This window comes from Solanum dulcamara, chromosome 7, assembly GCF_947179165.1.
Source record: "Solanum dulcamara chromosome 7, daSolDulc1.2, whole genome shotgun sequence".
Taxonomy (NCBI): domain Eukaryota; kingdom Viridiplantae; phylum Streptophyta; class Magnoliopsida; order Solanales; family Solanaceae; genus Solanum; species Solanum dulcamara.
This window is the reverse complement of record NC_077243.1, coordinates 43,822,041-43,836,173: the sequence shown is the minus strand read 5'-3', so window position 1 is coordinate 43,836,173 and position 14,133 is coordinate 43,822,041.

The following is a 14,133-nucleotide window of genomic DNA, read 5'->3' as shown; positions in this document are numbered from 1 at the left end:
CGTGGAGGAGAACAAGGAGGAGCATCGGTCCCTACATGGTGATATCATATAGGCAAAAGAGTATGCGTTAGTACTTTGAATGTACTAAGTATGTAAACATGCATCAACATTGAGAAAACATTAAAATATTTATGTAATATGAAACATAAGGCAATGCATGCATAATCAATCATATAGATATCATTTAAAATATTCATTTTGTAGGAAAATGACCATAACCGACATTTAAGATCATGCGAGCTATTATATGGAATTCAACATAACCCCTTACGTTGGCCGGGGAGACTACTTTCTGGGTAGAACTCTGTCAACTTTATTCATTTCTTTAACTTTAACTTTATGGGCTTACATGCATCCATTAGCCTAAGCCTACAAGGGCTACTATGTTGGCACATAGTTAATGAGATAAGGGGTTGCTACTAGGATTTCCTTACCAAATCCCACCTCAATGCCCCATTCGGTGCTAAGTCAATCCCATAGAATAAGTTAATACTTCAAAATAGTCATAGCATATAGCTTTAGAATTTAAAACATCATATTCGTTAGAATAGCTCATTAAAACATTTGGTGATTCAAATATGCAAGAATTATCCTTATAGCAAAAGAATTCATCATTCATAGCATTTCATCATTCTTTTACTTTATATGACCCCCTTTTTACCATAGACATTATTTTCATAAATATTCATTTGGAGTCAAAGCTTTTAAGTTAAACTTCATTGAAAACATAGTAAAACTAGGTGGTCTCAAATCACTTCAACTTGCAACCATGTATGTAAATGAATATTCATAAATACTTTGAAATCTATTAATTAAAAATCATGCTTTAAATAACCCACCATGAATTTCAAGAACCTTTAAATAGATAAATAGAGAAATTAGTTGCAAACCATCAATTCATACATATGAAATCTTGTTGCATCAAAATAGATCAATAATTATTAGCTTAACCATGATTCATGCTATTAAGTAGAAATAAAAATTACCCATAAGAAAATCTTACTTGAAATCAAGAGATTTGGTTGAAAGAGTTTTGGACTAAATGGGTGGAAGAACCCATGGATGAATACCCACATACCGTAGAGTAAAGCTTAAAGAAAATAAACATAATTTATCATATAATCAAAATATTTTAAGCATGAGAGTGGAAGGAATACTCTCATTAAAGCCTTACATACCTAGAATCCGAAGTGTTACTAAGAATCGAAGGACTTAATGAACACTCTTGAATCCTAGCTTTTTTTTCTTACCGGAGCATTTTGTGTACTATCTGGACTATATGAATCACTGGAAAGATATTTCTACACTACTATGAACTAAAACTATATTTTGATAATGAGTAAAGGAGTGTATAGAGTGAAGAGTTGCTTGAAAAAGCTTAATAAAAAATGATGAAATAAGGTGGGTATTTATAGGTGTGAAGGAGGGACCTAACAATAATTAAAATAATTATAAAGAAAAATCTTAAAATGTAATGGAATATTTTGATGTCATGTGTATTGTCAAATGGAGGACTATTGATGTCATGGGTGATGTCAAATGGATCTAGATCTTTCTATGGTTGGTGAGATGAACCTTCTTTTAATGGAATACCCTTTTTAAGAGCTGCGTTTGAAAAAGATAATATCCTCATTAGGATTTGGTGTCTTAATATGAATTATTTTTCTAGAAGTGTACTTTCATTTCATTGAAGAATCAACCAATTTGGAGCATCCTACAGTGAGATATAAATTTTCTTCTACGAATACTCTATTTCATCATAAGACCATGGCTTGCCATAATTAATTTATTTGACCTACTTAGCCTCTAAAACTTAAAATATGATCTTTACAAAAGTTGTAGGGAATGATGTTGGGTTATTCAGAAATTTAAATTACCTAATTTAGACCATTCTATGAAATGTTATGCCCAATATACAGAAGCTGTATAATTTTCATTGAGAATTGGAATATCATACACAATGTTTTTAGGGGGTGTTACAGAAGGAAAAATTTCAATGGTCGGATAAATGTGAGAAAATTTTCCAAATATTGAAAAATCATCTTACGTCAGCTCCTATTTTGACATTGCCCGAAGGTTTGGATGGGTTTGTTGTTTATTATGATGCTTTACCTATTGGTCTGGGTTATGTCTTGATTCAAAATGGTATGTTATAGACTATGCCTCTAGGAAACTTAAAGTGCATTAAAGGAACTATCCAACCCATGATCTTGACCTTACAGTAGTTGTGTTTATTTTGAAAATTTGGCGGCATTATATTTATGGGGTGCATGTTGATGTGCTCACCAACCAAAAAATCATGCAATATGTGTTTAGCCAAAGGGACTTAAACCTTAGTCAAATGAGGTGGCTTAAACTCCTAAAAGACTATGACATGAGCGTATTGTACCATCCGGGTAAGGCAAATGTTGTACCCGATGCTCTTAGTCAGTTATCTATGAATAGTGTTGCACATGTTGAGGAAGGCAAGAGAGAAATGGTTAAAGAGGTCCATAGATTGGCACATTTAGGTGAGCGTATGGTTGATTCCAATGATGGAGGCATTCTTATACATAATGGTTCGAAATCGTATCTTGCGGAAGATGTTAAGGCCAAATAAGACAATGATTCAATTTTGGTTGAATTAAAGAAGTTGGTTGCTGAAAACCCCGTTGAGGCTTTCTCCCTAGGGGAGATAGGGTACTACGTTACCAAGGTCATTTATGTGTTCCAAATATTGATGGATTAAGAGAGTTAATATTGAATGAGGCCCATATTTATTGGTATTCAATTCATCCAAGATCCACCAAGATGTATCGTGATTTGGGGGAAGTGTATTGGTGGAATGGCATGAAGAAGGACATAGCGGAGGTCGTGGCTAAGTTTCCTAATTGTCAACAAGTGAAAGTTGAACATCAAAGGCTGGGTCTAGCTCAAGAAAGCAAAATCCCTACATGGAAGTGGGAAGATGTGAATAAGGACTTTGTCATGGGATTTCCTCATACTAGAAGACAACATGATTCTATTTGGGTCATTGTGGACCGAATGACCAAATCGGTGTATTTTCTACCAGTCAAGACATTTTATGGTTCTGAAGATTATGCTAAGTTGTGCATTTGAGAACTTGTGAAACTTCATGGTGTTCCTTTGTCGATTATACCAGATAAAGGTACCCAATTCACTTCATATTTTTAGAAGTCATTTCAGAAAGGTCTTGGTACTAAAGTCAAGCTAAGTACCGCTTTCCATCATCAAATTGTTGGACAAGCCAAAATAACAATTCAAACCTTGGAGGATATATTAAGGGAAAGTGTGACTGATCATAAAGTAAGTTGGGCTTAGCATTTGTCATTGATTGAGTTTGCCTACAATAATAATTATCACTCTAGCATCCAAATTTCTCCTTTTGAAGCTTTGTACAGGAGAAGATGTAGGTCTCCGGTGGGGTGGTTTGAAGTGGGTGAGATGGCATTGATTGGTCCAAATTTGGTAGTTTATGTAATGGAGAAAGTAAGGCTCATAAGAGAAATATTGAAAATGGCTCAAAGTCATCAAAAGTCCTATTCAGACACTAGGAGGAGAGAGCTTGAATTATATGTGGATTATATGGTATATTTGTAGATTTCACCTATGAATGGGGTAATGCAGTTTGGTAAGAAAGGGAAGTTCAGTCCTAGATATGTAGGACCCTATAGAATATTGAAGCGCATTGGCACAGTGGCATATGAGTTAGAATTGCCACTTGAGTTGGCTTTGGTTCATACAGTAGTTCATGTGTCAATGTTGAGGAAGTTTGTGGTTGATCCAAAATCTATTTTTCCAATGGAGAATGTGAGTATTAAAGAGAATTTGACTTATGAGGAGGTCCCGATTGAGATTTTAGACTGGCAAGTGAAGAGGTTAAGAAATAAAGATATTGTGTCCATCAAAGTGTTAAGAGAGAATCAACAGAGAGTGCTACGTGGGAAGCGGAACGGATATGATGAAGCATTATCCGTATCTCTTACCTTCTACTCAACCCTAAAGGTACTAACTTTTTCATGATCAAATCGATTAAACTCCTACGTTTTAGTTCTATATGTCATTCATATGCATGCATGATTCATGAAAATGATTTTCTCTCAAAGACTATGTCTTATATTATGTATGAAGTTTACATGTTCTATGCATTTTTAATAGTGTCTTCATGTTTATGTTGGGTTGCTAGTCCTTTTTCCATATCCTTCCTATATTAGTTCAATCTCATTCGAGGACGAATATTCTCAAGGGGGAGATGTTGTAACATTCTTCAAAATGCTCATAAGTGCCTTAAGAATGCATTAGGAATAAGCCACTCATGTAATGCATTATCCTTAATCGTTTTGGCAAATCTGAATCCAAAATATCAATCAGAGGGTCAAAACCTGCGAGAAAATGGTGATAGATTTATAGGACCCTATATCGAAAGATAGAATTTTCAAAGAATCTGCACAAAACCGTAAAGTGTGGTCACGGACTTGCTCCCATTCAGTGCAAATTTTTTTTGAGTCAAAATTTGGCAAAAATCTCATGTGCTCAAAATTTGTCTATTAGGGAACACCTCTGCTTCACGGACCTAGGCGATGGTTTTTGTTCGAATTTAGTTTTTATAGTAAGGACACTTTAGTTTTTTCCCTAATAGTTATTTAATTAACCTAGATATTTTTAGGACCTAATTCAGCTCTATAAATTAACTTAAACCTCTAATTCTATTCATTCTTCTACAATTCACCTACTCAAATATTTTTCTGTCTACAAAAGACTCTCAAGGATTCCATTGAACACTTCAAGTAAACTCACTCAAAACTCTCAAGTAATTCCAAATTATTTGGTTTTCTAACCTAAGGTATGTAGGTATTGAAGACTTCATGATGTAAATTATGAGTTTTTTCAATTATACATCCTAATGATATCATTTTTATGAATTATGTATGTGCTGATAGAAAGTATATGATCATGCATGTTACCAAGTAAATTTCATTATTTCTAAGTAAATTTATTATGCATCTGATTTTTACTCTAAGTTCAAGGTGAACTTGACATGATTGACTTTGATGTCATTCTTGATATGGATTGGTTACATGCCGCTTATGCATCTATATGTTGAAGGACTCGTGTGGTTAAGTTTCACTTTCGTAATGAGCCTATTTTTGAATGGAAGGGTAATGATTCCGTGGTTAAGGGTCAATTCATCTCATGTATTAAGGCCTAAAAAATAATTTCCAAGGGGTGCATTTATCATATTGTACGAGCTAGAGATGTCGATTCCAAAACTCCTACTCTTGAGTTGGTCCCTATAGTTAATGAGTTTTTCGATATATTTCCCAATGATTTGTCCGGTATTCCTTCCTGATACCCAACCTATTTCTATTCCTCCTTATTGTATGGTTCCGGCAGAACTTAAGGTGTTGAAAGAACAATTGAAGGATTTTTTGGATAAGGGTTTTATAAGACTAAGTATTTCACCATGGAGTGCTCCCGTGGTATTTGTTAGAAAGAAAGATGGGTCACTCCGAATGTATATAGACTATCGACAATCAAATAAGGTCACCATAAAGAATAAGTATCCAATTCTAAGGATAGATGACTTATTTTACCAATTACAAGGAGTAACCTACTTCTCTAAGATTGACCTTCATTCCGGTTATCATCAATTGAGGGTAAGTGAGTGCGATATTGCGAAAATAAATTTTTGGACAAGGTATGGTCATTTTGAATTTGTAGTAATGTCATTTGGTTTGACTAATACTCCCTCTATATTCATGGATTTGATGAATCGTATTTTCAAGGCATACTTGGACATGTTTGTAGTGGTGTTCATTGATGACATCTTGAATTATTGAGAGAGAAGCAATTATTCACTAAATTTAGTAAGTGCAAGTTTTGGCTGAGGAAAGTTGTATTTCTTGGCCATGCAGTTTCCGGTGATAGGATTAAAGTAGACCCAAATAAAATGGAGGCGGTTAAGAATTTGCCTAAACCATTATCTCCTTCGGACATTAGAAGTTTTTTGAGCTTAGCTGCATACTACAAAAGTTTTGTTGAAGAGTTTTCGTCTATTGCTTCTCCTTTAACTAAGTTGACACAAAAGAAAGAAAAATTTCAATGGTCGGATAAATGTGAGAAAAGTTTCCAAATATTGTAGGATCATCATACGTCAGCTTTTATTTTGACATTAACTGAAGGTTCGGATGGGTTTATTGTTTATTGTAATGCTTCACATGTTGGTTTGGGTTATGTCTTGATGCAACATGGTAAGTTTATAGCCTATTCCTCTAGGCAACTTAAAGTGCTTGAAAGAAACTATCCAACCCATGATCTTGAACTTGCGGCAGTTGTGTTTGCTTTGAAAATGTGGCGGTATTATCTTTATGGGGTGCATATTTATGTGTTCACATACCAAAAAAGCTTTCAATATGTGTTTAGCCAAAGGAACTTGAACCTTAGGCAAAAGAGGAGGTTTGAACTCCTAAAAGACTATAACATGAGCATATTGTACCATCCGGATAAGGCAAATATTGTACCCGATGCTCTTAGTCGATTATCTATGGATAGTGTTGCACATGTTAAGGAAGGCAAGAGGGAATTGGTTAAAGAGGTCCATAAATTGGCATATTTAGGTGTGTGTTTGGTTGATTCCAATGATGGAGGCGTTCTTATAAATAATGGTTTGGAATCATCTTTTGCAATAGACTTCAACGCTAAAAAGACAATGATTCGATTTTGCTTTAAATGAAGAAGTTAGTTTTTAAAAAAGTCGTTGAGTCTTTCTCCCTAGGGGAGATAGGGTACTACATTACCAAGGTCATTTATGTGTTTTAAATGTTGATGGATTAAGAGAATTGATATTGAATGAGGCCCATAGTTCTTGGTATTCAATTTATCTGGGATCTACCAAGATATATCGTGATTTGAGGGAAGTGTATTAGTGGAATGGCATTTAGAAGTACATAGCGGCATTCGTGGCTAAGTATCATAATTTTCAACAAGTGAAAGTTGAAAATCAAAGGCCGGGAGGTCTATCTGAAGAAATTGAAATCCCTACATGGAAGTGGGAAGATCTAAATATGGACATGGTCACGGGTTTGCATCGTACTAGAAGACAACATAATTCTAGTTGGGTCATTGTGGACCGGATGACCAAATCAGTGCATTTTCTACCCGTCAAGACATCTTATGGTGCCAAAGATTATGCTAAGTTGTGCATTCGAGAACTTGTGAAACTTCATGATGTTCCTTCATTGATTATATCGTATAGAGGTACCCAATTCACTTCACATTTTTGGAAGTCATTTCAGAAAGGTCTTGGTACTAGAATCAAGCTAAGTACCGCTTTTCATCCTCAAACCGATGGACAAGACGAAAGAACAATAAAAACCTTGGATGATATGTTAAGGGCATGTGTGATTGATCTTAAAGTAAGTTGGGATGAGCATTTGCCATTGATTGAGTTTGCCTACAATAATAGTTATCATACTAGCATCCAAATCGCTTCTTTTGAAGCCTTATATGGGAGAAGATGTAGGTCTCTGGTGAGGTGGTTTGAAGTGGGTGAGATGGCATTAATTGGTCCAAATTTGGTAGTTCATGCAATAGAGAAAGTAAGACTCATAAGAGAAAGATTAAAAATGGTTGAAAGTCGTCAAAAGTTCTATTCGGACACTAAGAGGAGAGAGCTTGAATTTGATGTGGATGATATGGTATATTTGAAGATTTCAACTATTAAAGGGGTAATGCGGTTTGGTAAGAAAGGGAAGTTGAGTACTAGATATGTAGGACCCTATAGAATGTTGAAGCGCATTGGCAAAATGGCATATGAGTTAGAATTGCCACTTGAGTTGGCTTTGGTTCATCCGGTATTTCATGTGTCAATGTTGAGGAAGTTTGTGGGTGATCCAAATTCTATTGTGCCAATGGAGAATGTGAGTATTGAAGAGAATTTGACTTATGAGTAGGTATCGATTGAGATTTTAGACCGGCAAGTGAAGAGGTTAAGAAATGAAGACATTGTGTCCGTCAAAGTGTTGTGGAGGAATCAAGAAGTAGAGAGTGCTACGTGGGAAGTGGAATCGGACATGATAAAGCATTATCTGTATCTCTTTCCTTCCACTCAAGCCTAAAAGTACTAAGTTGTTCATGATCAAATCAATTAAACTCCTACGTTTTAGTTCCATATGTCATTCATATGCATGCATGATTCATGAAACTTATTTTCTCTCAAAGCTTATGTCTTATGTTAAGTATGAAGTTTACATGTTCTATGCATTTTTAAAAGTGTCTTCATGTTCATGTTGGGTTGTTAGTCCTTTTTCTATATCCTCCTTATATTAGTTGAAGCTAATTCGAGGATGAATGTTCCCAAGGGGAAGATATTGTAACATTCCTCAAAATGCTCACAAGTGCCTTAAGAATGGCTTGGGAATAGGCTGCTCACGTAATGCATTATGCTTAATCTATTTTGCCAAATTTGAGTATGGAATATCAATCAGGGGTCAAAACATACGGTAAAATGGTCTCGGTTGATTTTAGGACCCTTACATCGAAAGATAGATTTTTCAAAGAAACTGCGCAAAATAGTAGAGTGCGATCACGGACTTGCCCCTATTCAGTGCAATTTTTTTTTCGAGTCAAAATCTTGCCAAAATCTCATTCGCTCAAAATTTGCCTATCATGTAACACCTCTACGTCGCAAAACTGGGTGATGGTTTTTGTCCGAATTTAGTTTTTTTAGTAAGGGCACATTAGACTTTTCCTAATAGTTATTTAATGAACCTAGACGTATTTAGAATCTAATTCAGCTCTATAAATTAACCTAAACCTCTAATTCTATTCATTCTTCTACAATTCACCTACTCAAATATTTTTCTCTCTACAAAACACTCTCAAGGACTCCATTGAAGACTTCAAGTAAACTCACTCAAAACTCTCAAGTTCTTCCAAATTATTTGGTTTTCTCACCTAAGGTATGTGAGTATTGATTAAAGGATTCTTTCATCCATGAAACCCAATCAATTTCTCAAGTTTTCTATCAAATTAAAGTATGGTATTTTATGGCTATTATAATCTCTAGTCCAATTGCATGAATTATGATTCAAATTATGATTATGAGTCTATTTTGATATAAATTGATGGTTATTGCATTGAATTGAAGAGTTTTTTCATGAATTCTCCTATATTGATCTCTAGGGTTCATGATGTAAATTATGAGTTTTTTCAATTATACTTCCTAATGATATCATCTTTATAAATTATGTATGGGCTGATAGAAATTATATGATCATGCATGTTACCAAGTAAATTTCATGATTTCCAAGTCAATTGATTATGCATTTGAGTTTTACTCTAAGTTCAAGGTATGAATTTCATGCAAGTTATGAAGTAAGGTGACTTAGGGCCCTATGTGGTGACCTTGGACCTAACTATATTAATTATACAAATATGATTGTAATGATAAAAGGACAATTCTCACATTATAAGTATGTTATGAAAATGAGCTACTCTATGATTTCAAACCTATGATCATTACTATGATATATGTAATTATGATTTCTATGTTATGTATGTATTCCAGGGGATTTGACTTAGCACCAAGTGGACTTAAGGTGGGGGCCCTACCAATATCCCTAGTAGAAACCTCACGTCTCATAAACTACATGCCACCATAGGTTGCCTTCATGGCCTAGCTATTGGATCCACATATAGTGTATGTATGACCCGCCTTGCGGGATAGCATCTACCTTGGCAAGTAGATTTCCCTTTTTCTTCGTTCTGTAAGGAGACAATAGGATCCCATGTTATAGCTCTCGTGGTCTTATTGTCGATTATGGTTCCTATACCACATATGTACGATATCATATGTATTTTCATGATCTCAATTATGCTTTCCAAATGCTTTGGTCATTATAATTTTTTCGTGAGTTTACTTATTTCATCCTATGATGTGTTTTACTTGACTATTGCATCCCATGATTTACATTGCATGTAATGCCCTCATACTTAGTACATTCCAACTTACTAATGCATACTTTTACCTACATTGTATCATAACATAGGGGTTGAGGTTGAAGATCATATTCATCCACATGGCTAGTTAAGTTGTCCTATTCGGCGGTGTTTATGGTGAGTCCTCATTTATCAGGGGTCTAGTCATCAATTTGGTTATTGTTTTCGAAGACTTTTGTTATGTTTCATAGTGAGGGTGAGCTAGGGATATGTCTTAGCCCCCGCCCATGCTCATGAGTAGAGGCATCTAGTTGGATAATTATTTCGAGTCTATGTTGTCATTTGAAATTCTTTATTTACTATTTATGGTTTAGTCTCTCTTATGATGTTTCCGCTTTTACTTTACATTATTTATTCTTATTATATGTACAAGAGTTTTGGTTGGATCCCCTTTGGGGTTTCGATCATCGTGTTACGACTAGGCCCTAGGTGGTTATGACATAACCGCAACACTCGAGGTATCATATCTAACTGACTGTCCCTGAGCCCTACGAACCCAATCCTACCAAGCCCATCACCTACAATGTATGACTATAGGATACTCCCTAGCCAAATGCCCAAATTCACTGCACATATAGCACTTTCCACCAAATGCAGCCTGCTGAGATGAACCAGCTGAATTAGTATGAGCCCCAAAACCTAAATGCTCAAATAGCAAACCCTGACATGTTTGTTGTGAACTCTGTCCACCATGGTACCATAACCTATCACAGGACCACCTGGAGATTGAGGTGCTCCAGCCATGAGTATAGTAGATCTCGAGTGAAGTTGACTCTCACTACAATGATGCCTACCTCAGAGTGGGGTGTTACCTCTACTGCGCTGACGGCGGGATCTCCTATCTCAACCTCTATAAGTTTCCATACATATATGCTCCATAGACCTCACATAACTGAGCACTTGGGGAAAAGTAGACCCCACTGCTTTTAAGTGTTGTGATGCTAGCCATTATATTAAAATCAATCCATCAAAAATCCCCTGAATCAACTCTTACTTAAGGAAACAAAGGGGGAGTCTGTTCGTCCTATTCCAGAAACTCAACCATATATTCAGAAATCGGCAAAGAACCTTGTTGAGGACCAACCAGTCCAACTTTAGGATAAGAACTGCTTGATGCACCCAAAACCACACCTGCCTATGGTGAATGCTCACCGAGATGCAAAATATCCAATTCTAGGTCCAATGGAGTGGAGGTGGTCATAGATACTGTCAAAGCTCGAGTAGTATGTGCTTATGCTCTAGCCATGCCCATCGAAAAGCTATTATTATCCATCTAAGGAGGAATGAATCCCAAGAAAATATTTAGAGGTTGATCACAGATATTTAACATGATATGGAATAAAAAATAGAGTTTCCCTAAAATGCCCTATAGCCTTCCGACGATAGGATATGGAAGTCTCTACACCGATCCGCAAGACTCTACTAGGCATTTGCTCTTATATCGACGATATCGGCGAATGTAAGCTTTGACACTACTCTGTCACGACCTGATTTCTCAAGTCATGATGACACCTACTATTAATCCACCAGTAGGTAAGCCTAATCCCATAGGCACGGACTATCACAAGCGGAAGAAAAGAAATAAATAATAATAAGAATAATAATAAGAAAAGAAGAATAATAATAATACAACAATATAACCCCCAAGACCTAGTATCAGTCAAGAGTCGACCTACTAAACTAAATAAGGAATACAAGGCTTATACAAATATAGTGATAATAATAGTAATACAGATTGTCTCCGAATATAAAATAAAGACTAGTCCAAGCCAAAACAGGAAGAGATAGGCAACTTTGAACGCCAAGAGCTCACCCAAGTCTCCGAAATCCAAGAGTTACTCTGCACGATCATCGTGTTACGACTAGGCCCTAGGTGCAGAAGTGTAGTATTAGTACCACAAGTGGCACTCAGTAGGTATAGGCCAACTGATCTCTAAATATAAAACAAGTATAACGAATATGTAAGCATGAAGTATATATTACAATTAACTACTAAGAATAATAGGAAATCCTGCAATAAGAGCATCTTATATAAGGGGGAAGATAGGGAACAATCAAGGAAACAAAGGGCGTACATAGTGGCGCCATCCCAAGACCTTATCAAGTCAACCTACTATGAAGGGGAGACAACTAAATGACAACCTACTAACAGAAGTAAACAATGATATCACATAAAGGCTCGAAGGACCGTATCAACTAAATTCCAACACAAATGATAGATGAATAAGAACAAGGCAGTAACTACCTTCAAATAAGAGACCACCTTTTATACCATCACAAGTTTGCAAGTAGTCAGACAATACCTCCTGGGCCCTTGTGAGCCCAAGAAGTTCACTCAGAAATAGGTAAATCTGCACGGTATCCCATACTATCGATAGGTACAAATAACTATGCTAGTGCTAGGCAATGCATATATGAATTAAAGTAATGCATTACAATCAGAAGTACAATCTGTGCCAAGTGCCTCATACCAAGATATATACGCACTTCCGGTCCCAGCCAGGAATTAGGACCCATGCGCCTCTATGGGATCGCTATAGGGGCCTCGAAAACTCCCATATATACCTACCTGGTTCCGATCTAGGTCTTATATTAATCTATAAAAAGGGTACATGCTCGATGCCTCGAATCAATATCATAAAATAATTGCATCCTTGATGTCTCTAATTAATATCATAAAATGAGCCCATCTTCGATGATCGAATTAATAAAATAACATAAGTGCATCCTCTATGGCTCGAATAAGTATCATAAAATGAGCATATCCTTGATGTGTCCAGTCTACTGAAATAGTAGTAATAAAGGAAATATGACCCCTATTCGAAAATCAGTATAAAATAGTTTGGGCTACAACCCAACTTTCTCAAATTCAATACCATGAACAAATGCATGCACCGGGATCGACTACATCCCTGAGAAAATAATGATTCAATGCAATGCATGCCATCACCAGCACCCAAAAAATACACACAATCACATACAATAATGACTCAACAAGCACCTTACCATGTAGAGCATGAAAACGGGGCTAACAAATGCAACCGACCTCAAATCAAGGAATAAAACTCAACTCTACTCCTCTAACTCAATCACAAGGCCCAAAAGGGAACTCAACCCTAACTAGGTAACAAGGAGGAGGAAATGAGGAAACAACTGCCCAACTAGTCAATCAATACCTCTAGATCTATCTGGGAAATATCACCTCAAGATTCATAACCACAGATAGCCCCACCAAACAACAACAATAAGGCATAGGGGATTCTAGCTATAAATCTAGAAATGGAATTGAATAGTAATTCAGAAACCTAACCGGGTTGAAATCACTACACCAAGGCTTCAAGATAGGTGCTACAATAGAGGAGAACACTAAGTCTCATAACTTTCGGCTGACAACGGCTCCATCTACCAAGTTTCATCCTAAAATCAATCCTAAGGAAAAACTCTGTCGATCACTATAAAAATCGAACAAGCCACCAAAAATAGGCTAACCAAGGCCAAACTAAGGGATAATCATTAATCTTACCAATTAGACTATAAGTCTCATAAGGCAACCTAGCCTAAGGTTTACATCGAGACAAAGAACCAAAAATCTAGGAATCAAGCCTAACCCGTCACATACACTCCAAACCACGCATAATTTATACTAGACAATACCTCATGAAGCTCAATCAAAAGAAAGGAGATCGTAGCCTACCTCGAAGCCGAACACACATGCTCCAAGTCCACTTTTCGGTAGATTTTTGCTCCAAAATCAACTCCAATTGCCTCCATGCTATCAAAATATTGATCACATCTTCAATAGGACGTTTTGACACAAAATCATATTTTTCAAAGATGGGCCAAAAATTGGGTCAAAAATGGGATTGTGGGACTGCAATGGAATTTTAAAAATGATTGAGTGAAAAGGTCCTAAAGGTATTATTGAGCTTGTACCCCCAAAATGGGGCACAAACCAATGCTCAAAATGAGAGAAATCAGCCCAACAATAAATTCCACCATTAAAGCTTAAAGTTAATCTAAGGCAGCCCCTTTGGGATGGAATGTACCTCAAACGGCGACTATCACTCTCCTCCGAAAACTCCACCATATAGCCATAATCAAAATGAAGCTCTAGGACTTGCAATTACCCAATTT